This window comes from Lonchura striata, chromosome 3 (assembly GCF_050655825.1).
Source record: "Lonchura striata isolate lonStrDom1 chromosome 3, ASM5065582v1, whole genome shotgun sequence".
Classification (NCBI taxonomy): Eukaryota; Metazoa; Chordata; class Aves; order Passeriformes; family Estrildidae; genus Lonchura; species Lonchura striata.
In genome coordinates, this window is record NC_140705.1 from 57,095,058 (window position 1) to 57,119,421 (window position 24,364).

Sequence of the window (24,364 nt, forward strand, 5' to 3'; positions counted from 1 at the left end):
GACTGAGCAGCCCAGTGGATAAGCTGTGCTAACAAAGTATTAATGGGTAAATCTCATAGGATTGTAACCTGGGAACTGCAGAGAACCCATGTTAAAATTAGCACACAGGTGTGCTCCTACAAGAACTGCTTGGCCTGATTTACCGCATGACCTAAGGACTCATGACCACATGGTTAAACACCGCTGGATAATCCAGCTTAACTTTTTAATAGCTGCAGTAAATCATTTAGGTAAACTGTCAGAAAGGCAGGTGTGAAGGAAGGAGTTTCTTGGTTGAGACCCTTATAACATAAAAAAACTTCTGGTTTTGGGACATTAGGAATCCCATCTTTTGAGATGACATGTAAAGTCCACTTTATTTAAGGTACTTTCTGAAGGCTGTAACTGATGAAAGCCCATAAGTTTCTGTTCTTCAGGACAGAAGATGGAAGGGAGGTGTGTGTGTGTGTGCTTTACTCTGAAGAAATGGGCAGGAATTATACCTGAAGATCATGTAGGTTTATTTCTTACTGTGAATTCCATGGCACTAGTTGACCTCGGCCTTCATTCTATAGTGCTCTTTCTCCTGTAATGCTGTAAATTACTCTAAAATTGGTTTGCTTCAACATCATGTGAAAGAGAGAAGGTAGACAGGAAATATGAATGGTCAAGTCAATTGTGTAGCAAACAGAAAATATGTAACACAGGTTTTAGACAGATGCGTGCATATCAAAGGATATGATAGAAGTGATTCAGCGTTTTGTTATAAATTAATTAACATCTATGGGTAATTAACTTCTTTGTACAAATATCTGTATTTCAATAGAAAGATATGCAGTCTGAAGGACAGTGAATTTTGTTTGTGATGCACTTACCTTGCAACTGTTTACTCCACTATTGCAGGAGGAAAGGTTTTATCTTGTCTCAGTGAAGGTTTCAGTATATAGCTTTGGTTGTTGGCAAACCAGCCTGTGAGATACCTGCAAAATGTTGGTTATTTTAGAAATCTTGCTTTTCATCTTCTCAAGCAGCCTTCACCATATTCCCTTCCTCCTTCTAACCACAGCACTGTCATCATATTAGCCTGCCATCCTAACCATGGAAATTTTCTTTGTGTCTCTCTCCATAAACCAGATCTTCTGTCCAGGTTAAGAACAGCTGATATGATCACAAACCAACCATAAATATCAATGTCCATAAAGATAAATTCTTTGGCCCTGGCATTCCTATAGCATTTATAGCAACTGGCAGGGGTTGGGTCTTTCAGTAGGGTCTGTTTTGGGGAGGATGTGAACACCAGGCTCTGGCAGAGGAGAGCAGGGAGTTGGGGTGTGAGTGTGAGCAGAGGGGAGGAAAGGGCTGCCTGCTAGTCTGCAGGCTGGTGCTACAGCTCAAGGAGAAGAGGCAGAGGAGGCAGTGGTTTTGGTGGTTGGGATGCCAGTGGGCTGTTTACCCAGGCAATACCACAGCATCTCCAAGCAAGGTCCCTTCAGCTGGACTAGGCCTGAGTATTGATGGCTGAAGTAAGACATAAATACAGTGTGGGTGTTAGCTGCTCCTTGGTCCCTGCCTGGGTATGCATTCTTACTACCTGATAAATTTTATCTCTGTTTCAGTGATGATTCACTCTCCCTGAAGGATTATGTATGTTGTGTTTACTACAGAGTAGTAGCATGTAAATAAGAAGTTACTGCAAAATAGCTGGCACAAATGCACCACTACTTACAACCTGAAAAATGTGACTTTTCAAGTGACATAGTGTATTTTTGATATTCTTACTCTTCTAGTTGGAAAATATCTCTTCCCTTCCACATGAGGCTTCTTTACCAGAAACAGCAGGGTGTGGTTTTGCAGTGGGAAAGATGGATGTGGGAGGAGGCTTAAATTAGACGTCAATAAAATTGAGAGTAGGAAGGAAAAAGTCATTATGAAAGCGCTTATCACTGTTGCTTCCCTTGCCAAAGCAGGTAAGTATGCCATGAAACCATCAGGTGTCAGGTTCAAAACAAGAGATTACAGGCTGCTTCACAGGCTACTGCATGTTGAAGTTATGCAATCCTTGGCCACGGCATGTCTCGGGGTCCAGAAGTTCTCAGAGCTTCAGAAACTGGCTTTGAAGGTTCACAGATGAAAGATGGATTGATATTTAACAGGCAGAAATATACCTACTATGGCTTAAGGTGTCTGTCCTACACAAATCCCTGGAAACCAAGTATGAAATTTTTCAGAATGTCAGTCTGCTAATTTATTCCTCCCTGATGTCCACTGCTGGCCAGTGTCGAGCACAGTACATTGTGCTAGATGCCATTTTTGGTCCACCATTAATTTTTTAATGTACATAACTGTGCTGTTAGACGGCACATTTGTACCACTTCTACTGCTTCTATACTTGGAGAAGATGAGGTTATCTTGTAATCCTTTAACTATTGTCAAAAGCATCTAATCATTCTGTGTGGATGAGGCAGCAAAATGCATTTCAGTAGCAGCTGGGCTGAACCAACAGTTTATCCTTGGCTCTGAAGACAGAAATGCAGTAGAAGATACTTTTAATACAATCTTTTATAACAAAATAAAAGTCAGATGTTTAAATTCCATATGACAAAGAATACCTTTTAGGTGGAATTGCTTTTTTGAGAGTTCAGTGACTTGTTTTGAGTAAAGAGAAATGCTGTTTGGATTTTGAAAACAGAGAGGAAAACAGAGACATTCAAATTTGTTATAAGAAATTTTTTATTAGTCTGTGGATACCTGCTAAGTTAATTTAACTGGGATTTCATATCCTGTTTTCCCAGTTGTGTGATTAGAAAACTAATGCTGCTTTTTGTAAAGACTGACTGGAAATGTATAATTTTGGCAGGAGACCCTAATGGTTTGCACATTTTGCAGACACCAGCCTGTAACAAACTTGGGTGAAGCTTCTTTCAGAGGGAGAAGAGGAGGCTTTCCAGTTATTTTAATTTCTGCAACTAGGATGAAGTAAGATATTATCCTTTCTCTGACAGTTAATGTGCTACAAGTCATTTGTTGGGCACAAGAAGAGGGTGAAGTTGCACAGACTAACTTTATTGGATACTCTGTTGTGGTGCAAGCAAGAAAAATGGTAGATAAGCCTTTGATCATGTGATGGAGTGAGTTGAGTTGCTGGCCACATCTGCCTTCAGGCTGGTCAGCAGGACAAGTGCAAACTGCAGACAGTAAATCTCTAAGATGGGTTATTGAATATCTATGTCCATGCTATTAGTCAGCTAAGGAGAAAGAAGCCAGGGAAGCCTTTCATGCCTCTTGCTCAAGACTTTCAGAAACTCCCTTGCCTCATGCTGATGCATCCTGTGTCATAGCAAGGACATGGAGTCCTAAGAAGGAAATTCAGCAAACCTGCACCCAGCACCTTCCCTAGTATCCTGGTCTCCTTTCTCTTAATAGCTTCTCTGAATGCCTTCAAGGCCCCTTAGTGCCAAGATCTTGGAATGTGGTGTCCTGGGATCAACTTCTAACCACAAGAAAGAGCTTCCCTGTCCAAGGCCAGTGCTGTCATTGGTCCCTCATTGAAACCAGATAATAGGAATAAAGTTCTACCTTTTTTACCAGCATAGGCAGCAGAGACAAGTGCAGCTGCCAGGAAGGAGGCCACAGATGGAGCAGTGATAGCTGAGACCAAGAGTTTAAGTTTTTCATTAGACTGGGAGTGCCGTAGGAAGGTGAAGGCTGCACCATGGTCTGTTCAGCCCCAAGTCTTGAAGGCAGCAACCTTGTTTAGCTGAGATATGAGCCTGTTTGCTTCTGTGCAACACCCACCTCTGTTTGGTGTCCTACCCATGACTCTCCTGCTGTTCCTGTTGCTCCCAAAGCTCTGGATGCAGGTATAAGAACCAGGATACCTGGGGACAGGACACTGTTGAAGCTGACAGTTTAGGGTACTGTGAGAGCAAGGGAAAGGAGGAGGAGGGGGTGACTTGTTCTCAGCTGTCCTCCATGCAAGGTTGCTAACATAGCCCTGGTGCTAATACAGTGGTGATGTTCTCAAACCTTTTCTGTCTCTCTCTTGCACAGTACATGAATAGTTTGAACACACAACTATCTGCATTAACCTTGGCTTGGACCATACACTTTGAGCTGTAGAGTGAATTGGTGGTGAAGTGAGACAACAGAAAGCAGCAATTTCTGGTCAGAAGGCAACCCAAAATTGGGAAGGGGCTTGCGTGACATTCATTGTGATTCAGAGGAACCCTGGCGGGAAATGTGCAGGTTTGGTAAACAAGCCAATAGCACTAAGAAAACACCTGGCTACATGTCACCAGTTTTGACTCCCAAGGGAAACTGATTTGCAAAACATCATCATTCAGCTCAACTCTTAGAGGCTATGCAGATTTTGCTCAGTAAACATTGCCTTACTCAACAAAGGCTATTACTAGTGAAGAAAGAAAATGCCTGATATACAGTTGCTGTGAAGTAAAAGCCTGCAGGCAGAATAGCTGACATTCACTTAAAACCCTATAATTCTGCTAGTAAAGAAAAGAAAATGCTCTCAACTGGCAGATGAAATGTACTCTTTTCCTTGTCTTCATGTAAAAGGTCAAACAGAAAAAAAAATCAGGAGGTCAGAAATAAATCAGGAACATTAAAAATAGTCCTTAAGACACTGCAGTTAACAGTGCTTTTCTTCCTGTAGCCTGATTTTGCTGCAGGAAAAAAAAAAAAATAAAAACCAAACCAACAAAAAACCTGGAGAACCTGCCAAAGCATTAAAAGAAATACAATTGTGTTTTGAAAGGCAATAAAAGCAGACTGCATGGGTAAAGGGCTGTGCCATTCACCTTTCATCTCTCTGATGGTCACCCAAGGATCTCCTTTGTGATTATAAAGGGTGCCATTTTAAAACCATTTATGTTGTTTGGGAGAGTTATTTGAACTGTATCTATGCATTGCTGAGGTAACTTTAATTGGGTTGCTGTTTAGGTGATGCAATTAAACTGTTGACCTTCTGATAGCAAAATATCCAAATGAAATAGTCTTGTTTGGGTAGGGGTTGTTAAAATGTATAGTAGCTTATTGACATACTTCAGGTTTATTGACCTAACCTTCTGAAGGTACCTTTTGCAATGCAGAAAAGCTCCTCTGTGCCTTGAATTCATTTCACAGACTTTTCTCCCCTGATTTGTCAGGGGCAAGAGCTCAGAGCATCCTTTGCTCAATTTAGTGAAAATCCCCCTAGAATTGTGCATCTGCAAAGAAATTCAGTTCTTGAGTTGAACTGTGGCATAGGATTTCAGTTTTAGCTTGCAGAGGAACCTTTCAGCCATCCTTTCCAGGAAGAAACCCAGGTCAGACACAGGGTATTTGATTCACAGTTTTATGTAAAGAGTTAACAACATCTGTGTTTTTTTCCACATATTAGACACGCATAATTAAAATAGCTTCTCATATCACCTTGCTGGTTTATGAACACAGAGGGATTTGTGCATTTATATTAGATGCTCTGATCAGACATAGATTATTTTGTAATAATTTTGTGTATGGAGCTAATTTCCAGGAAGGAGAGATAGAAGGCTGAGACCTGGAATGCAACATCAGTGTGAAGAGGATCTGTCACTTCATAGCTGTAACTGGCGTAGATTAAGACAAACTAAATTAATTCACCTTTTCTTCTTTGATATCTGAGGGCTACTTTCTGTTCTCTGAATTTTGACTAGCCTATTTTTCATCACCACCCTGAAGTGAAGACGATGCTTTTGTCTCTGAAACACACCACACAATCCAGTCTGCTTTCAACATCTATGTACCTGCACTTCATTCTCCATGGGTTGTATCTGTTAGCAATCTGATGGAGAGACTTCTCCTTGAGCTCTTCTGTCTGCCAGAGCAGTTTGTCTTTTGTGGTTTAACTATTTTTCATATCCTTGGGTTTTACTTTTGGAAAAAAGAATTGTAGTGACAGATGGCAGTGGTTTTCCATACTTAGATTCAGATACGGTTTCTCTTGACCTCACCAACCAGTTTGTTTCTTACCTTGTTCTCCCTGCCCCTACCCAAAACAACTTTTCTTGATAATTCAGATTGCTTTCTGACTTCCAGAGGATGCTTATTCTTTCTCCTGTGGGGCAGTGAAAGCTGGTCCTCCCTGGTTGCTGTGAGTTGCAGGACATAATTTCAAGTCCTATGCTGAAGAGCTCAGTTGTGGGAGCTATTTTTTTCTTCCTCCACCCCCAGGATTCAGAATAAGCCAAAAGGGAAATTAATCTGATGGGTTTTAGAAACAAATTTGTAAATTTTGTTATATCATACTTTTGCCACAACAGCGTTTCAAATCCTGTTTTTATGAAATCCATGAAAATTTCCAGTGGATCCAAGTCTGAGGTGGGTATCTGTTACAGAGTCAGAAAACAAAATGTGGTATGAGTTAAAAACATAGATCATATTAACTGTTTCTTTACCAGTTTCCTCTTGACAGAAAGCTCTGTTGTCCCATATATTTCTTCTTCAGTTTCTTTTCCTGGAGGAAGTCTGGAAGAGCAATAGGTTAGCAGTTACTCTGCCCTGTAAGTTCATGTTTTGTCAAATTATTACCTGTGAATGAGGTAAAAAAGGTGTGCTTTTACAACTCGAGTTTCTTGCCAAACTACAAGGGCTCAAGGCATCTCTTCACAATGACATGTCCAAGGCCAAAAGCAGTCCCCATATGGACCATGAGATTAGAAGTTTTTTGACTTAATAACACGCCTAATTTTCCCTAAAAAGCTAAACAAGCACCAGGCTTGTTAGGATTATTCATCTTTTATGTGGTCATTTCTTTGCTTAATCTATGAAAGTTATTAGAGGCTGGAAAACATATAATTTATACAATATGGTATTGGGACTCCAGGGAAGGGTACTACTGTTCAAAGAAGAAAGGGAAAGTGAGACATCTGGAAAAAATCAGATGAAGAAAACCAGAATACAAGTTGGTGGAATGGCTGCAAAAGTTTTATTTCGCTAAAATTCCTAGGGTGAGCTTGCAGCATTATTCATTTTGCATGCCAATTATCCTTGCCTTTGCATCTATTTATAGTTGCCCTCCTCTGGAGGCCCAGACTGGGAAACATAGTCTTGAACTCCTTCCACACTCTTGTTGCACAAACCCAGTTCATGCTATTTTGGGGCCAGACACCTGCAGCCGACGCAGTGGAGGGGCAGTGGAGAGGAACAGACCCTCAGAAAGAAAGGAACTAAAACAATTTCTGTAAAACATTTCATAAGCCTTTGGCCAGTGCCAAAATGGGATTAATCAATTTTCCAATAGCCCTGAAGAAATCACGTGCCTGGTGCCTGAGCAGAAACTCGTCAGTGCAGGGGGAAGGCCAGGCGTTAATGTCCAGAGTCAAAAAAGCAACTCTGGCCACAAGGGCCACTGTTCCGCCGAGCTCCAGCTGCTCCAGGGCAGGTGTATGGAGCAAATCCTGCAGATAACCCCGGAGCCAGAGGTCTGACCATCCACCCATTGCACAGTCAGAGGCTCCTGGCTGCACTGCCGGCCCTGGGAGAGCCCCGTGGGTCTCACACAGCCCAGCTGCCCTCTCCGAGTCCGGAGGCTGTTTGGCACTGGAAGCAAACTAATGCAAAACACAGTCAAAGCACTTTCATGTGAGCTCCTGAGGAGAGGCCGGGCAGCTGTAAAGGATATGCACAGCCTTGGGTTTGTTTACGAGGAGAGAGAAAGAGTTGCTGTGGGAAATGGCTGCATCACTTGTGGTGTACTGTATGTTGTTTATACAATAGTGCCAGGTGGCAAGCACAAACATACTCATGACAGAGCACCTCAGGAACTGCAGAACCTCCTTTTGATCTTCTTCAAAACCTAAAAAGGGAGAGTTGTTTAAATTTGTACTACTGTCACTGTTGCTCAGCTGTTTGAACCTTTTTCCACCCACTTACAGACGTTTACTTTTCTCTTCGCCAGTGAGTTTCTAGAGCACATTAGAAACACTGCAGGCAATGCCAAAGTTTGAGCAGCTGAGGTCATTTGTTCAGCCTGGAGGAGGGGAGACTTGATAGATCTTATGGTGGTCTACAGCTTCCTCATGAGGGAAAGTGGAGACACAGGCACCAATCTCTCATCTCTGGTGACCAGTGACGGGACCTGAGGGAATGTCATGAAGCTGTTTGGGAGGGAGTTAGGTGGGTTATTACAAAAAGGTTCTTCCCCCAAAGGGTGGTCAGACACTGGGACAGGCTCCCTGGGGAGGTCACCACAGCACCAAGTCTGCTGGCGTTCAAAAAGTGTTTGGACAAAACTCTCAGGTACATGGTGTGACTCTTCAGGCTGTCCTGTACAGGGCCAGGAGTTGGACTTCGCTGATCCTTGAGGGTCCCTTCCAACTCAGGACATTTTGTGGTTATATGAAATCCATGCTTGTCTCTTGGGATGGATGTTTTATAACAGTGAAGATCTGGGCAGTGTGATCATAGTTGTATTTGTAGCAACCTCTTTTACTGACATGTTCATAAATACTATCCCAGACTCAAAAAATATTTCTGTTATTGTTTCATAAGACTTTAGCAAGGTTGGTACATTGTGTGAGTCCAGGAGCATAAGAATTCCTGGCTTTTCTATCCATACTTTGTGAATTTAATTTACATTTTCAGATTACTTTTATTCCCTGTAGGTATGTCCTGGACTCCTCTTTAGTAATTATTTTTGATGGCTCCACTAACGCCTACTTCTTAAGACAGAGATGATCTATTTCAGACTCCTCCGCTGAATGAATTTAGCCAACAATCCACTCATGACTCTGGCAGATGTTTTTACTTTCTTTCTTTCCTTCAGGCCAGTAAAAACTTTATAAATCTTTTCTCTACCATTCCAGAAATGTGAGAGCTTCCCTCTTGACACCTGAAACATCTCAATGACCTTGTTTGCATACAGTAGAATACATTTGTAGATACCTAAGTTGAAATAAACAAACCCCCAATACTTAGTCTTATGAAGGGTTGAGCCAGATGAGACTAGTGTCCACAAAACTAGGTTTTTCTTAAGAATACTTACTCCTGGGGCTCATATATCCACAATTCAACAGCTGTCAACTTGATTACCTGCTGTAGTAAGTCCAAATGCTTATGCTGGTTACCCCTGTTCTTTATATAATATCATTGTGTCTTCCCTCCTAGTATGCACATCAGTAGCCATGAAATTAATGGACTATTTCCACTGATCTCAGGAAATGTTAACCAAAGGTCTGTAGAAAATGCATGAGATCCTGCTCCAAATCAAGTCTGAGACATGCTCTTCCCAATCTTTCCTTTGTCTCCATTTTGAGATGCTAAGTCATTGGTCTGCTCTCCCATTGAAGAAGACCTGGGAGTTCAAAGAGTCTTCTTCAGACTCTCTTTCCCTATGCCCTTTATGGCTTGTCCCCTTTGGAAGCATTCAGATATGTTGATTATTTCCAGGGAAAGAGTGATGTGAACTGATTGTTGTACTCTATCCCTCCCAAGACAAGGGGAAACAAAATTTTTTGGAACTAAGTTTTGCTAAGAAGCCAAATTGGTTATGGAGGCTAAATTATCCTTTCACTTTATAATTTATTAGAAAACTTCATGGCATTGTAACTAGAGGCTGTTAGAAACCTTTATGATGATGAATAATTATGACATGGTGAGACATGTCTGAGGAGGAATTTTTGAAATAATTCTAATGAGAATAAATAAAATATAGATTAGTATTCCAGAGAAAATACATAAACTCACAAAACTGCAAATGAAAATTAGCATACACTTTTGTGGTTCGTTTTGGTTGTTTGTTTTTTTTAATTGTGAAGTTGCTGGAATTTTTCCAAAATAGTAGCGTAAGAGGGGGTATTTTGTATCTTATTATCTCTGTGCTAATTGCATCTTATTTACAGCCACTTTAAAAGAAAATTCCCATCAGGACAATTCACTATTTCAGTTTTCTTCATAAAGGAGTGGTATGGGGATCTCTCCCTTGTCATTCTGTCTCAGTGCCATTCTTTTTCTTCTAATTCTCAATAAGCCTGCAAGTTATCTATGTATAATTTGCAGTATTTGACTCTGAAAATTTGTGTTGTACTCCCTGGACATCCTGGTATCTCACAACAGTTTTCTGCTTTCTGTGCATTCTCTGCAACTGCAAATCCCAAATGCTTGCATCAGTTAAAAGTTAGTGTTAGTGGATCTATAGGATGGATTCACTCAGGTTCTGTGCTGTGTTGAGGAACAGCCATTAGTGTAAAATTCACAGAAATGAGATAAAATTATGAACACTTTATCCAAAATCTCATCACCTCACAAAAAATAATAACTTGGTTAGGGCAACTATAAAATTTGCACTTCCATCCAGCCACAACAGTAGAGTATAATCAAAATGAAATTTTGTTCTTCTTTCTCTCTCTTTACCCTCTTTGAAAGAAAACATTTAGACTTGTGGCTTTCTGTAAGATTTACTGATAATTCATGTAAGACAATGTCTGGGATCTGACATTCAGATGTAGTGAGTAGCTGTAACTCAGGTTTCAGGTATGGGAAATACCTGCTCTTGCACAGGAGGCAGTGTAATTCAGGAGCTGCTTTGTAAAACCAGTGCTGTTGTCCTGGTAGTGATGGAAGTAGTAGTAATTCAGGGGACAGCTGTAATGAGAGAGCCATTTGCTTATAAAATGCCAAAAGATGGAAATAACCATTGCTCACTTGCAAATGGGGTGAGATAGCCGCGTGTGCTTATTAACCTTGAGCACCTATTTTATTAATAATATTGCTCTGAACATTGTGTTTAAACTATCAATCCTCTATTAAGCCTGAGAGCAGACAGCCAAAGCTGTGGGGGTCTTTCATACCTTTAAAAGCATGTTTTGCAGGACAATATACCCACGGGGGGACACCTGGGAAGCTAATAACCTTCAAATTGTCCACTCTAGGTCACCTAACTATATATCATGACTGCCTTAACTCACGTCCTCAACAATAGTCTGACTACTTTCACCTGTAGCGGGTTTTCCTAGGAGCAACTTGCTGAATTTGAGAAATTTGATCCTTGGTTTAATGGGAGTTTTATCTCTGACACCCATGAGGCAGGGTTGAGGTTTTGATGAGGTGTGAGAAACATCAATCCAGCTGTATTGTCCATCTTTCTGGAATAGTCACCTAGAGAGGGCATAGGAGCTCTTGATGCAGAGAGCAGATATGCAATGGGAAAAGGTACTGCTTCTTTGCATTTGCTTTGCTGAGAACACTCCTGTAATGATTTCAGACTTAGAAACAATGTGCTTACCAACAGCAGAAATAAGTCCAAACCGTTAATAGCTGCTCAGATTTTAGGCTGAATGTTTGGGGATCTCCTAAGCCTCTACAAGTGTTTTGTGTGTCTGTCTGGCAAAAGAAGCAAGTAGTGTTCTACCATTAATACTGTTACTGTAATCCTGTATTATTTGTCCATGTTTTACACAGCATTGTTATCCTCCCTAAGGACTAGACTTTGGCCAGTGTTGCATTCTCATCAGTGAGGGATGGCTTGTGCATCTGGGTTTTGCATCAGCTCTTTCATTTGTGTGGAACTCATTCAGAAAAGTGACTGAACTGTTTTTCAAATGTGGGATGCTGTAGTTTTATACCTATTGAGTGCCAAAAGATTTAGGATTATGTGTCCTTGTTTCTGGTTGCAGGAAAAGACATCAATACAAAACACATATGAAATTCTGCCTGTGTAATGAAGAATATTCTTTGACTACACTGTTTCCAGTGTAAAATACTGAACTTGCAAACACAAGTTGTATGGGAGATAAGCCAAGGTGATGAAGTCCAAGCGAGATGAGGAAGCACAGAGACTGTAAACACATTATCTTCTATTAAAGGAAACATGTGTTGTAAAGATATAGGGTCTTGTCTTTTATTTTGGTAAGAATAAATTGTTGTTTTTCTGATACAGGTGGCAAATTTACCAAGGAAAACATCTGCCAGAGAGCAGAGGTAGGCCAGAACACTTAACAAAAGCTTAATCTCTTCTGTTAAGCTGATGAATAAATGCTGGTCTCCTGAAGTTACTGGCAAAACTAGCTTTTTCAATGGCCTAGGAGTTTATCCCAGGTGTTTTGCTACCATAGTTACAGTCTTTTTCACACATGTAGAGAGCAGTTGGTTTAAATGAAGAGCTGCACTAATCAGGATGCAGTTTTGGGAACCAAATGACAGGTACAGTTAAATGCAAGTATTACAAAAAATACTTCTCAGTACACCTTTTAGATGTAGACTAATGTGTGGCAAGATACTGCAAGTAGCACTGCAATGCTAACAGATCACAGTAAATACAGCAGAAGCATATATGATACAGGTAAGTTTTACCTTCAGAAATTTAAGTCATCTAAGCCCATAGAGCTCAGTGAGCACACTAAGAGGAACCAAAATGGAAGTATGAACTCACATACCAACTGGGTGTAGTGAAAATGCTGAATAAATACACTCCTAGAACAGTCCTTTTGTTATAAAACTATACCAGGTATCATCCACAGCAGATATCGCTGTAGTTTCATTCATGAAGAGCCTGCATACAAAAGAAAACTGCTTTGACCTTACATTATGGGGGAATAGCCTAAATTCTCATATCTTTGTGTGCAGATTCAACAAGTACTAGTGATCTGTGTTGATCTTTTTCTTACTGCTTTTTAGAACAAGGATATCCTGAACTAATTTATGCTCTTCATTTGAAACATTGATGGCTGGTATTGAGAGTAAAGCAAGGAAGCTGTGAAAATTTGGGGGCTACTGATGTCTTCGACATATTTCTAGCAATGCAAAATTTCATGAAAATTTTTGTTCTTTGTGAATTTGAAAATAGAGGCATAAACCAGGTAAGTATAATGAAAACTCGGTATAAAAATGAAAAATTTAATTTAAATATTATCATTTAGACTAATATATTTCAAGTTATTATATTTACTCAGATTTATTGTCATGTCTAGCTCTTATTAATTATACATAATACTGAGATCCTACACCATTACCATCAACTTGTAAAGTTGATGTAAAGTAAAGCCTGTGGAAAGTGAAATTTGCACTGATACTATTCAATTCAGCACATGCAAGCTACAGATTATGGCAAAATGAATTTTTAAAGCATCACTGATACATCCTAGAATCACAGACTATTCTGAATTGGAAGGGACCCACAAGGATCATAGAGTCCAACTCCTAAGTGAATGGTCTATATGGGGATTGAACCAAAGACCTTGGTGTCATTAGCACCATGTTCCCACCAGCTGAGCTAATCATGTTTGCATCACTTTCTTTTTATTTTTATGGGCACAGGTACAAACTGAGAAATTATTTTTGGAGGTGCAGTTTTTGTGAAGCAAATGAGTCTTATTGGTAGATCTGGTTCAGATGATGATCTGACAGATGATTTAGATTCACAGAGAATTTGCAGATGCCACTTGTGATTTTTTATTGCAGTTGCTGGGGACAGATTTTCAATTCTTTGTTGCTGTTTGAGACAGATTTATTTGTTTCAATTTTTAAATAAAACCAAGCTGTTTGTATCTTTGAATATGTTTACTGCATCAGCTAGGAAGCTATTTAAATGGTAACAGTGCTAGTGAGCATACTTGAGTACCAAAAACAAAAAAATATTTTGATAGATAGACCAATAGGTCTTTTTAATCTCAAAAGCATCTATTTGATTGAAATCACATTATGTGTGCCTATGATATCATTAAAATAAATATCCCAAATGAGCCATCCCTCACCCTTCATACCAAAGGGGTGACATAATTTCTGCACGTTGTATTGATAGTTTTTGTCATTCAGTACAGAGGTCAGACAAGTAAGCTGGGAAAGCAAGTTGTGTTCCAAAAGGCCACATCAAATCCCAGCACGAGCTTTTTATCTTCTTTGAATGTAAGATCATAAGAAATTAACTTTTACTCTGTTTTGTCCACCTGTGTTTACTGTAGCTAGGGGACCTACTACTTCTCTATTTGGATTCTATTTATTTAAAAGCAAAATGAGAACAGAAGAGTATATGGGAAAATTCCTAATATGGCAAATTTGGCAAAGGAGTCTGTACATTGCCACCCCACACAGTGCTAACTTCAGAGCAGACTGCTGATTGTTAGCCTGGCTAATTTTTCTCCTGTGCTTCCTACTTTAGGGTATGGCTCCTACAGCATCAGTCTCATTTTTTAGATGTTGTGGAAAATGGCATTTGCATTGAAGTCAGTGATAGCTGAGTGTATGCACTGGAGAAAATAAACACAAACATTGTTTTCATTGTCTCTTCCTTCCTCTATTATGTATGCTAGACTTTTGCTAGTGTTGTTTTTTTGGTTACAGAGATACCAGGAATACCACTGGAAATCGTGTCTTCCAGTTCCTTCCTCAAGGAAGGACAAGGAATCAGTTTTTTATTTTTATGTTTTTAATGATGGAAGAGTACCAAGTCACAACTCTGAAACTTGGTCTCCTATGAAAATAGCCCTGCTGTGAACATAGCATGGCTTTGTTTTGCTACTCCACAGAAAAAATCAAGAAGCTGATGAGCAAATGGAAAAATATGTTGGGAATTTTTTTTTCTTATAAGAATTTGCACATGTTTATCCTTAGAAACATTTACAAAAGGTAGATGTCTTTTGTTAGGTTCTGAAACAACCTGTTCACTGAACAATATGTAACAGTTGAGCTAAATGCTGTTTGCTTTTATCATAGTAACAGCAGAATGGATGTGACAGTGCCTTTATTACTGTGTGCAAAGAAAGGTATGCAAATTCAGGCTCATACTGCTTGCCAGACACAGAATATTTTCTGTATGGAGAGAGAAATTAGTTTCCATTTTAATGCAAATTTTCCTGCTTATTGTCTATAGAGCTTTTCTGTCGTATTTGGACATACTGCATGTCAAGCACTTGCATTATTTCCAGAAATCCCACTGAGATGTGGGGGGATATGTAAAACAGTCAGAGAGGCAAATTAATGCTATTTCTTTTTGCCTTCTCTGTATTTCATCATTGATTGAAGACACAATGTGGGAAAAAAGATTTTGACATCTCTAGTTGAAATAGTGCATTTTTCAGACCACTGTTATTCATATAGCTTTGTATGTAAATGTGTTCATTGTGTCAAGAAGACACAAAAACCCCAGCAGTCATCTCAGATTGCACTGTGTGGTACAGACTGTGAGGGAATGATGAACTAAAGTTGCTGTGTTCAACATAGAATGAGTTCTTTGCTGTTGGAACATTTTAGTTTTGGAAGTGGTAGAAGAGAGATGAGGAAAATATGGCAGGGATAGAAAGCAAGATTTTGAAAAGTCTATCAGAAGGATTTCCTGTTTATCTCACAGCTAATCCGTTGGAACACTGTCCTGGGATGTGAGTTTATGTTTCCTCTCCAACTGAAGCGACTCTCCTCAGAGATGTCATCCCCTCCTAATGTTTCAGAGATGAGAGTCCTTCTCAGGCTGAGGCAGGTTCCCGGCTCCTGCCTACTGGAACTGCCCCACTGCTGAGCAAGTGCTCAGCTTTTGCCTGCTCCCCTGGGAAGCAGGACTGTCAGGTTCTATGTTGCATGTCCTACATTGGATGGAATACAGTCCAAAAATTCAGATAACTGGGGTCTGAGCCCTCTCTTGAAATTCAGAAATACGTGTTCAAGGTGTCTCAAGCAGAGGAAGGAACCAAACTGAGGTTTCCAGTACCTAGGAGACATCCTCAAGTCAGTGGGGAGAAAGAAATCATGCTCAGTAATATTGTCCCATGATATTCCCTGGCTACTCTGCAGCCACATAAGTGTTAAATGGGACACCTGGAATGGGAACCTAGAACAGTTTTTTCTGTGTTTTTACCACATGAAAGCAAGTATTGTGTATCATACCTCTAGTTTAATAAAGCTTGTGGGTTTGTAATTATCTTGGCGACTTTTAGCCTGTGTTCATCTTGGACTGAAATGTTTCTATAGCTCCCCAAATACTTGGGAGTGGGAAATACAATTATGTATGCCTGGTTTTCTGAAAAAATGAGAACCCTTGCTTCTACCTCTTCTGCTTTTGTTGCTGTAGTTCTCTTGGTATTTTTAACAAGCCTTGAGCACTTTTGGGGGGAGGTGGGCATGGGGAATGTAGTTGTTTGGCTCTACTGTCCACAGAATTTTTAAAAATGCTTCTTCTTATTTTTAGAAGATATTTATAAGTTGCCTATATAGTATGTGAACTCATGAATAGCATCACAAGATGACTATTTAAGTGCAACACAGAATCCCTCAGCTTTATTTGCATCATCTTTTTTTGGCACATTTCCAACAAATGGATGGTATTTAGGTATGTAATTCATGAAATTTATATCCTCACTGTATTTTTGTAGAGTCTTTTTTATCCTTGTCTATTCTTAGTGAATAAAGAAATTTTGCTTTCTTAAACAAGATCTACTACAGTACAATTCTAAGATAATTTCTATTGATGAAAACTCCCCAGGTGATTAGCAATCTATAATGGAAACCACTCATCAATACTGCCCCTTTGTTAAATGTCTTTGGATTTCAATAGAGGTGCTTTATGGAGACTGCTTCCATGGCATCTGGATTTTCATTTCTAAAAAATTTGAATGCTGAAAGACCATATGTATAACATTAATTCTAAATTACATAGCACTTATAGAATGTAAGTAAAATGTTACCTAAGAGCTTATCATTCTGTGCATTATATTTTTGTTCTTACAAGCTTTCTTAATTGAGAAGTCCATTTGGTTGAGTATATTTTTATTCCTTCCACAATTTCATATTGTTGTTTTTCTAAATTTGTTCTGAATGTAAGAACAGATATAGAAACCATCCACCAGGTGGTTACTTTATATAAAGCTACACTTTAAAAAAATCTTGGGGTTTGGCAAAAAGTGTAGTCCACTTCGCTCCTTATCACCCTTATTCCTATTAACCTAATTACCATGAATTACATTTTCCTGCAATTTCAAATTATGATTTTCCTCAGGCCATATTGATTGTGATTACAGTTTTTTGTTGGTTTGGGTTTTTTTTTATTTTTTTCAATTGGTTGGTTTTAGGGTTTTCTGGTAGGTTGAACTTTGCAATCTAGAGTAGAGATGGCAGTCTGTCCACCATTCCACAGAAACTGGCTCAGCATATGTTGGAGATCTTAGGGTTCATGTCCTCATTACATGTTCTCTCTTCTGAATTCTTTTCTATTTTTCACTGCAATCTATTTTTCACTGGCTTTTCTCTCATTAATACCACAAAAAGGTCAAACTGAACTTTTCATCTCATCCAGTTTTAGTTTTGGTTTTCTGTTTTTTGGTTTTCTTTGTGAGGTCAAAATTAGGCAAAAAGACTTTGTCTATCCTTGACTGAAAACCTCTTTATAAAATCTACACTAATAGCACTGGGATGGAAAAATAGGTTGGAGAGGGTTTTAATCCTTAAAATGCATTATCACGTAGAACAAGGACAGGGAAATGTGGAAATAAACAGAAAAGCAAAGGAGTTTCTTGTCAATAGTTTTTGGTAACTGGAGAATTATCAGAGCCCAGAAAGGTCATAAAGACTTCATTGTGTCTTTCAATCAAGTTTTATAGCCAGATAGTTACAAGGCAAATTCATTCTCAATATACAGCCTCTGAAATGATGACCATAGTATTCATTTAATCAGATGTGACCAAAATGTCAAGTTCCTCATAAAGAAATCTTTCACTCATCTGGGTTATTATATCAATAGATTTTTTTTTTTTGAGTCTGATAAATATAGGGCATGGAATGAATTGACTTATTTATAGTTTCTTCTTATTTCATAGTGATACTGCTTGCCATCCCTCCCATACAGCTGCAGAGCTCCTTAGATAGGAAAGACATAGACTGAGTAATCATAAATTGCTACTAAAAAGGAGAAAACACAAAAGGTTGGATTCAAAACAAGATCCAAACCCAGTTCTGGTGCCCTGCACCCTCTGTGTAATATGTTACCATTACTTCTTTTAAATGTAGTGTTGAAACCCATTTAAGCTCAGATGTTTTCACTGGAAACTCATAAAAACACCAGTTTAAGCAATTCCATGCTGGTTGAGCATCACATTAGCCTGTCTCAGACAATGGCCAGCACCAACTGCTCAGGGGAAAGAGCTTAAGAAACACAACAATGATCCGTTCCTCTTTCCTTTCTTCTAGTGATCAGTGCTGCAGGCATTTCCTCCTCTTGATAACACATTAGGGCCATTGTTTAGTTATCCTCGATGGACCTTTCTCCAATTGACTTGCCTAATGCCATTTTCAACCTGCTAATATTTTTCACATCCAAACTTAATTTAGAAGTGAGTCATACAGCTCAATATCTTGTTGTGTGGAAAATTGTCCCCTTTGGTTTTAACTGTTTTTAAACTTGTCATTGGATAAATTATTTTGTTTATATGGCAAGGAATAATGAACAATTGTTCCTTATTCATCTTCTCTGTCCTAGTTATGATTTTATAAATCTCCTGTCCCCACACACACAAGCCATCCTGAGCTGAAGAAAGATGGCCTGCTTTGCTTGAGCAGGTGTTGAGTCATACCTGCAGCCACCCTTGTCCCCCTTCAGAGTACTCCAGGTCCTTTCAGAGGGAGCATCATCAGTTATACCAACGCACTTGCCAGATGTGAAAAATGTGCAACAATGGAAGTACTCCCCGACATAAAATAATAGGATTTGTGGTTTGTCTATAGATTTAATGAGTAACTGGTTTGGGAGTTTGGTTGGTTTAATCTCGAATAGAAGGGTGATTTTTTTCATCTCTTTGTAAATGAGTTCAAGCTGCCTTGCATTTGGACTAAGCAAGATAGAACTTGCTCCATATTAGAAATGTTCACTCACAGAGGAAATCTGAAGCAGCTATCCATTTAAAAATGTCTCCCTATCCTGTTATACATGAATTTTCATCCATCAACAAACCCTCAGTCTCAGAGCTTTCTGCATTTCTTTCACAGGAGCACTGTGTGGTTTAATTAATGCACATTGTTGGTTGAAAATAATTAGTGGCAAAATTTAATTACCTTCAACACCAGTTGACTCTTATCCACACGTGCAAACTATAATTTCCCATTCCTTTGGGATACATTTCTCATATGGGCCGCACATGTTTTGTAAATTGAAATATGTTGGAGTGTGGATTTCTCTCTCGTTTGTGTTGTCTGCAAACCACAGACACAAGCAAGAGTTCAAAAGGCTTCGGTAGAATACAGTCTGCTCTAGCACAGTTGATGCACAGGTCAATAAACATCCAGGTAGTGTACCTAAGTTGATACTAACTACTGTGTGTGCTTATTTAGACAGAGAGATTAACTGCCTTCTAGTCTCACTCTGTTGGAGCATGAATATTGTCCACAGTTTTAACTCAGAGGACAACTATTGTCCATTCAGTCCTGCACGAATCTGTAATGAAGCAATTAAATGGCAAATCCCACAGGTATTTCTAGCAATCAATATTTATGAGAAAACACTATATAGTTGGAATCAAAATTGTCATCTAAACAAAACTTTTTCTTAAGCCCAATGTCTAGTATGCATTTTAAGCTAATTTGAATGGGTTTTTTACACAGCTTGATGGAGTTCACTCTTGATCTATTAATAACAGTTAAAGGCTCTACAATATAAGATAGTGGACCTCTTACTAGATTCAAGGCATTGAGAAAACAGAGATCTACATGACAGTGATCCAGTACAGCCTCAAGGGACCTGGATTTGAGTCCTGATATTGCTGATGACGTGTATTATAGGCATGGTAATTTTTCACTTCTGACTTGCTCAGCTGTAATGTATTTGCAGAAGACAATTTTTGCTACAGATTTGTAGTCAAACACAATGCAGTCCTTCTTCTCTCTTGGATGTCTGCTAGCCAGGTTCCCTGCTGTATACCTAATAACACAGGGATTTCCTAAACTTTCCTGCAGAGTATCTTTATGCACTTTGTAATTTCATGAAATTAGTAAGAATTAGTTAGCTGAAGTCAGCAGGGAGTGTCTTTTTTATCAGAGGAGGTGAGTCCTTATTCTTTGAGTCTTGTCATATTGGTATTTACTGAGCAGCGGTTCCCTGCACAGCTGTTCAACCTAATGACTCACAGATTCCAAGATACAACAGTCTTGCTCTTGCCCATGTTCATGCACGTGCCATCCTGTTCATTCCTATTGATTAATTTCCAGGCTGAGAGCAGTTAAGTGACTTGTCTATCAGGATAAATTACTCAGCAGAAGAGCTGGGCAGTCTTCTACTAGGTTAGGGCACCATCCAGAAGAGTCCAGATGTCACATATGTTTTGTAGGAGCAGGACAGGGGAGAAGATAGGCCAGGCAAGGGTCACACTTCCTCTTTGTTGGCCACCATAGGGCACCAGGTTTGCTCAGTTGTCCATGGAGCCACAGCTTAATAAACTATTAAATTGTCTCCAGCTATGTACTAGAGGTCTACAAGATTCTACAACTCTAGGCTGGCCCAATTTCTTTCTGAATTCATGCAGTATGATCACTTACTTCATTTACCAGCAGCTTCAATTCAAATGCTGTGTCCCCAATATATATTTGTTAGCAATGACCAGATTAGTAAACATACTTCACTGTTGGAGTGATGACTGTCTTCTGTGGGGAGGGAGCAGTCTGTTTTGGCATTCTAGGAAACTGTTTTCATTTTATCAACAGACATTGTTTTGCATAGCTGCATAACATGAGACAAAGTTGAACTAATGGTCAGGTTTAAGGTTACTACTGAGGATTTCAACTTTTCAACTACAGGGGAAAAGGTCTTACATTTTTCTCATCACAATCTCTGTTGAAAATGTTTGAATTTGCCTAGAAATAATTACTGTTTCCTAACCCAGTAAGATCTTCCAAAAAATACAAAGAGCTGCCTGGAGTTCTGACACCATGCAGATCTGTTTTGTTGTTTGTTTTTCTTGGTAAACCAGGAGTTTTGTTACAATAGGATGCATATTTTGGCTTTTGAAATGCAGCAAGGAGCACAGGAAATTATATGTGCTGACAAATGAATTCTGAACTTTTGTTAGGAGGAAACAATTTCAGAGCCTCCACTAGGAAAACTCCACCCATCTTGTTATATGGTGTTTTACCCACTAGCTGTTTAATGACTTATGTGCTATGAAGGACATGCATGTTTTCTCTTAGAATAGATTCTTATGCTCAGCCCTGCTTGTACACAAAATTTCATAGATTTCACTAAACAATAATAATTTTGGTAAATGTTTCAGAAAAAAAACCCTACTGTATTTAATTTCACTGCTGAGTTCTGTGTTCTTTCAACATAAAAAAACTCTTCTCCCACTATGTAACAGAAACACTGCTATTAACTGAAGCTTCAAAGCAATTATGATGATTTCCATAATATATAGCATGTGGGTCTCTCCCTGTAGCATCTTGTAATAAGGAGAGGGTCTTTCTCAAAGAGACTTAACATATGTTCTTACTATCTGTTTTCTTTGAAGTAATTTAATGACAAAGGGCAAGGCACTGCCAAGTGGAACAGAAGATTTGCTCTTGTGGGTGAGGGACAGTCAGGAAGGTCGGTGTCTCAGGGCTGGGATTTCCCATCCATGCTGCATGCACTTGGCTGGGCCACTGACCATTGTTTCAAGTGATATGCTGTGCTGGCTCCCACACAAGATGATTTTTTCTATGTCACATTTACTGAACAAGCTCTTCTCACAATATCTGGGATAACAGCTCATTGTGGCTTTTGTGAATACAGGGGAAATTCCTGGCATATTCCAAGACCCCATTTGAAGGCCCCTCAGTGACTGAAAATAGGACTGAACCTTTCTTGAAGGTACATGAACTGTGAATCTCAGAGTAAAATTTACTTTCCACTGTGGGAAAAAAATAGTGCTGTCTTGGCTTTTTGCATGGTCTTTTCTTTAGGGCAATGTATATCGCACACATTTTTGTCATTATGCAGTAAAAGTATCGAGTTATAGTGTCTGATATGGAGCTGTTGTTCCTCTAGGTTTTCCTTATTCTGGAGTTCCTGATTTATTAAGGAAGCTGTACCAATCAGGGCACCCCTTCTAATGTTAGACTGTGAAAAAGAAACAAAGAGGAATGCATTAAGTGTTTTGGGACTAAGGCTTCTAGGGAAGATGTATTAACTTCATTTAGCCAATCTTATATTACAGCATTGACTTTTTCTCTGACTTTGGTATATTCTTTGCTATATTCCAAGGAAAGAAACCTGTATGACAGAAATTTAGAAAACAACAGAATAATGGATAAACTTTTGGCTTTAGAACATCATGGCTTATTTCATTTCCCCTCCAACTATCTCATCTCTCTCTCCCCTCACATGTCAGATGAACTCTCGGGGTCACATATGTAATCTGGTTTTGGGGTGTTAATCTCCTAGGACAAGGAGGTCAAATATATAAGCTATAATACACTGATCAATATAATGGTTAGCTAGTGAATGTTGATTAATTAATAAAAATTATTAAAACTACAATCACTCTTTTATTGTAAGAATGATGCTTCCATGGAACATAGACATCTTATATAAAGGTGGGGCTGTCTCTTGACTTGTTTCCTACTTCCAGATTTCCTTGTTAACTGTGGCAGGAAGACTGGGATTGTGACAATGGGAAGGGGAAACACATAAGAACAGTTAGTAGCAGTAAGTTTTCTCATGTTTAGAAATAGCCTCTGTGTGTAAAAACAACATCAGCAGCTTTCAGCAATTTCAATGATGAGTTTTGTTTTCTCAGACCTGACCACCCCCTGTTCATCAGTCTTTTCATATCCATCAGTCATGAGTCTGAGTCTCTCAGCATCCCCATGCTGAGCTGTCATTAATCAGTTTGCACTTTGGAAACTGCTTCTGAGTCTGCTTATGGCACAGCTCAGGCAGCAGGGACCAGCTCTATTTCAGCTTATTATAAGCACAGTAAAACTTTTCACTGTCCTGTATAAGAGGAAAGATAGAAATGTAAGTTCTTCCAGACCATTGGGAGAACCAATGGCAAGCTGATGTCAGCCATTCCAGAGCAAAAAGGAACAGAGGGTCAAGTCTGATGTACACTCACTAGGAGTGGTGTATATACTCTTATCTGGTGTCTGAAGTCAGATGCAACTTTTTAATTATTTTCATGCCTTATAACATCAATACTATGCAAGCTCACCAGTGGGCAGCAGCATAGTTCTGGTGTGAAAACACATAGCTAAGATTTGAGACCAGTGCTCAAATTCCAGCCTCATTACACCATTAAATTCTAAGTTTACAATTTTCTGTCATTAAACTTCGTCTATGGGTGGTGAAAGCTGAGCAGCAGTGAAGACTCAAACCATTGTGTCACATAGTGAACTGTGCTATGCCAGGATAAAGTCAAACAATGGAATACTAAACACATCCAAATCCCTTCTGTGTTACAGTCCACCAGCAGGACTGCAAGTGCACCACGGGATCCTGAATTGCAAGTCCTTTTATTTGAAGGCAAGAGACACACATCCTAAAGCATAGTATAATTTTATCATTTAGTTTATTATATAAGGCCAAAATGCTCTAGTGCGTGTCTAGATCAATTATGCTTTTTCATAACTGCCATAGGGTAGTGCTAAAAAATCTAGTACTTTGGTTTATCATTCACATCAGAATGGCCTACACCCTTCTGAATTTGGGAGCCTAAATATAACTGTAGGTGCCTGTTCATATTTTTTATGTTTCTTTGCAGAATGGTTCTCCTTTGCATAGTTGTGTCCTGCGTGAGGAGCCACCAAGGATTATGTTGTAGTTATTACATATGAAATGGAAGAAAACAACTTCTTTCACAATCAAATGTAAAGTAGAGGTGAAAGAAAAGGTTTAGTTGCAGTAACCTTTGCTGCTTGCACTAATGGTGGTAAGGTGCTTGAGTGCAACTGCTTTTGCTTTTGAACAGTGCCCCATCCTGTCTCCCTTTGGTGCTGGGGACTTGGTGGAAGGTTTGCTTTTTCTACAGGAAATCCGTCTGCTTTCACCTGTAATCAAAAGACTGATGTACCACACCCAGGCCCTTATGAGAGCTGTCCTCCCTCAGTGCAGCACATCCCAGGGGAGGTGTGGATGGAGTTCCTGAGCATCATATGGGAGAGAGGTGAGAGAAGTTATCCAAACTTACCTGGTCTGTTACGAAGTTTGGGGCATGTTCTAACTTTGATTAATGAGCTGTTCTGCCCCAAATATTTCTTGGATGTCTACATTACCATTTTCAATTGTGCTAACTCAAACAAACCAGCAATCAATTAACTAGAATTACAAAACTCTAGGCTAAACAAAGCCGTCATGAAGAAACTGGCTTTCAGCCCAGTATCTGCTGATGGTGGGATATGAAACAGCCTATTGATTCTGCAGCTCTCAAATTCTTGTGCAAAAGTAAAAACAATGCTATTTGCCTTTTCAATA

At 39.3% G+C, this 24,364-nt stretch overlaps 1 long non-coding RNA gene across 1 annotated transcript in view; it reads left to right on the plus strand.

The window, feature by feature from the left end:
- The window catches only part of LOC146767912 (uncharacterized), a 49,386-nt gene extending 26,638 nt beyond the window's left edge, over window positions 1–22,748 (plus strand). The window contains exon 4 of the long non-coding RNA XR_014954258.1: window positions 1–22,748. This exon is cut by the window's left edge and continues 18,376 nt beyond it. This is a non-coding gene — a long non-coding RNA (uncharacterized LOC146767912).
- Window positions 22,749–24,364: the final 1,616 nt, after the last annotated feature.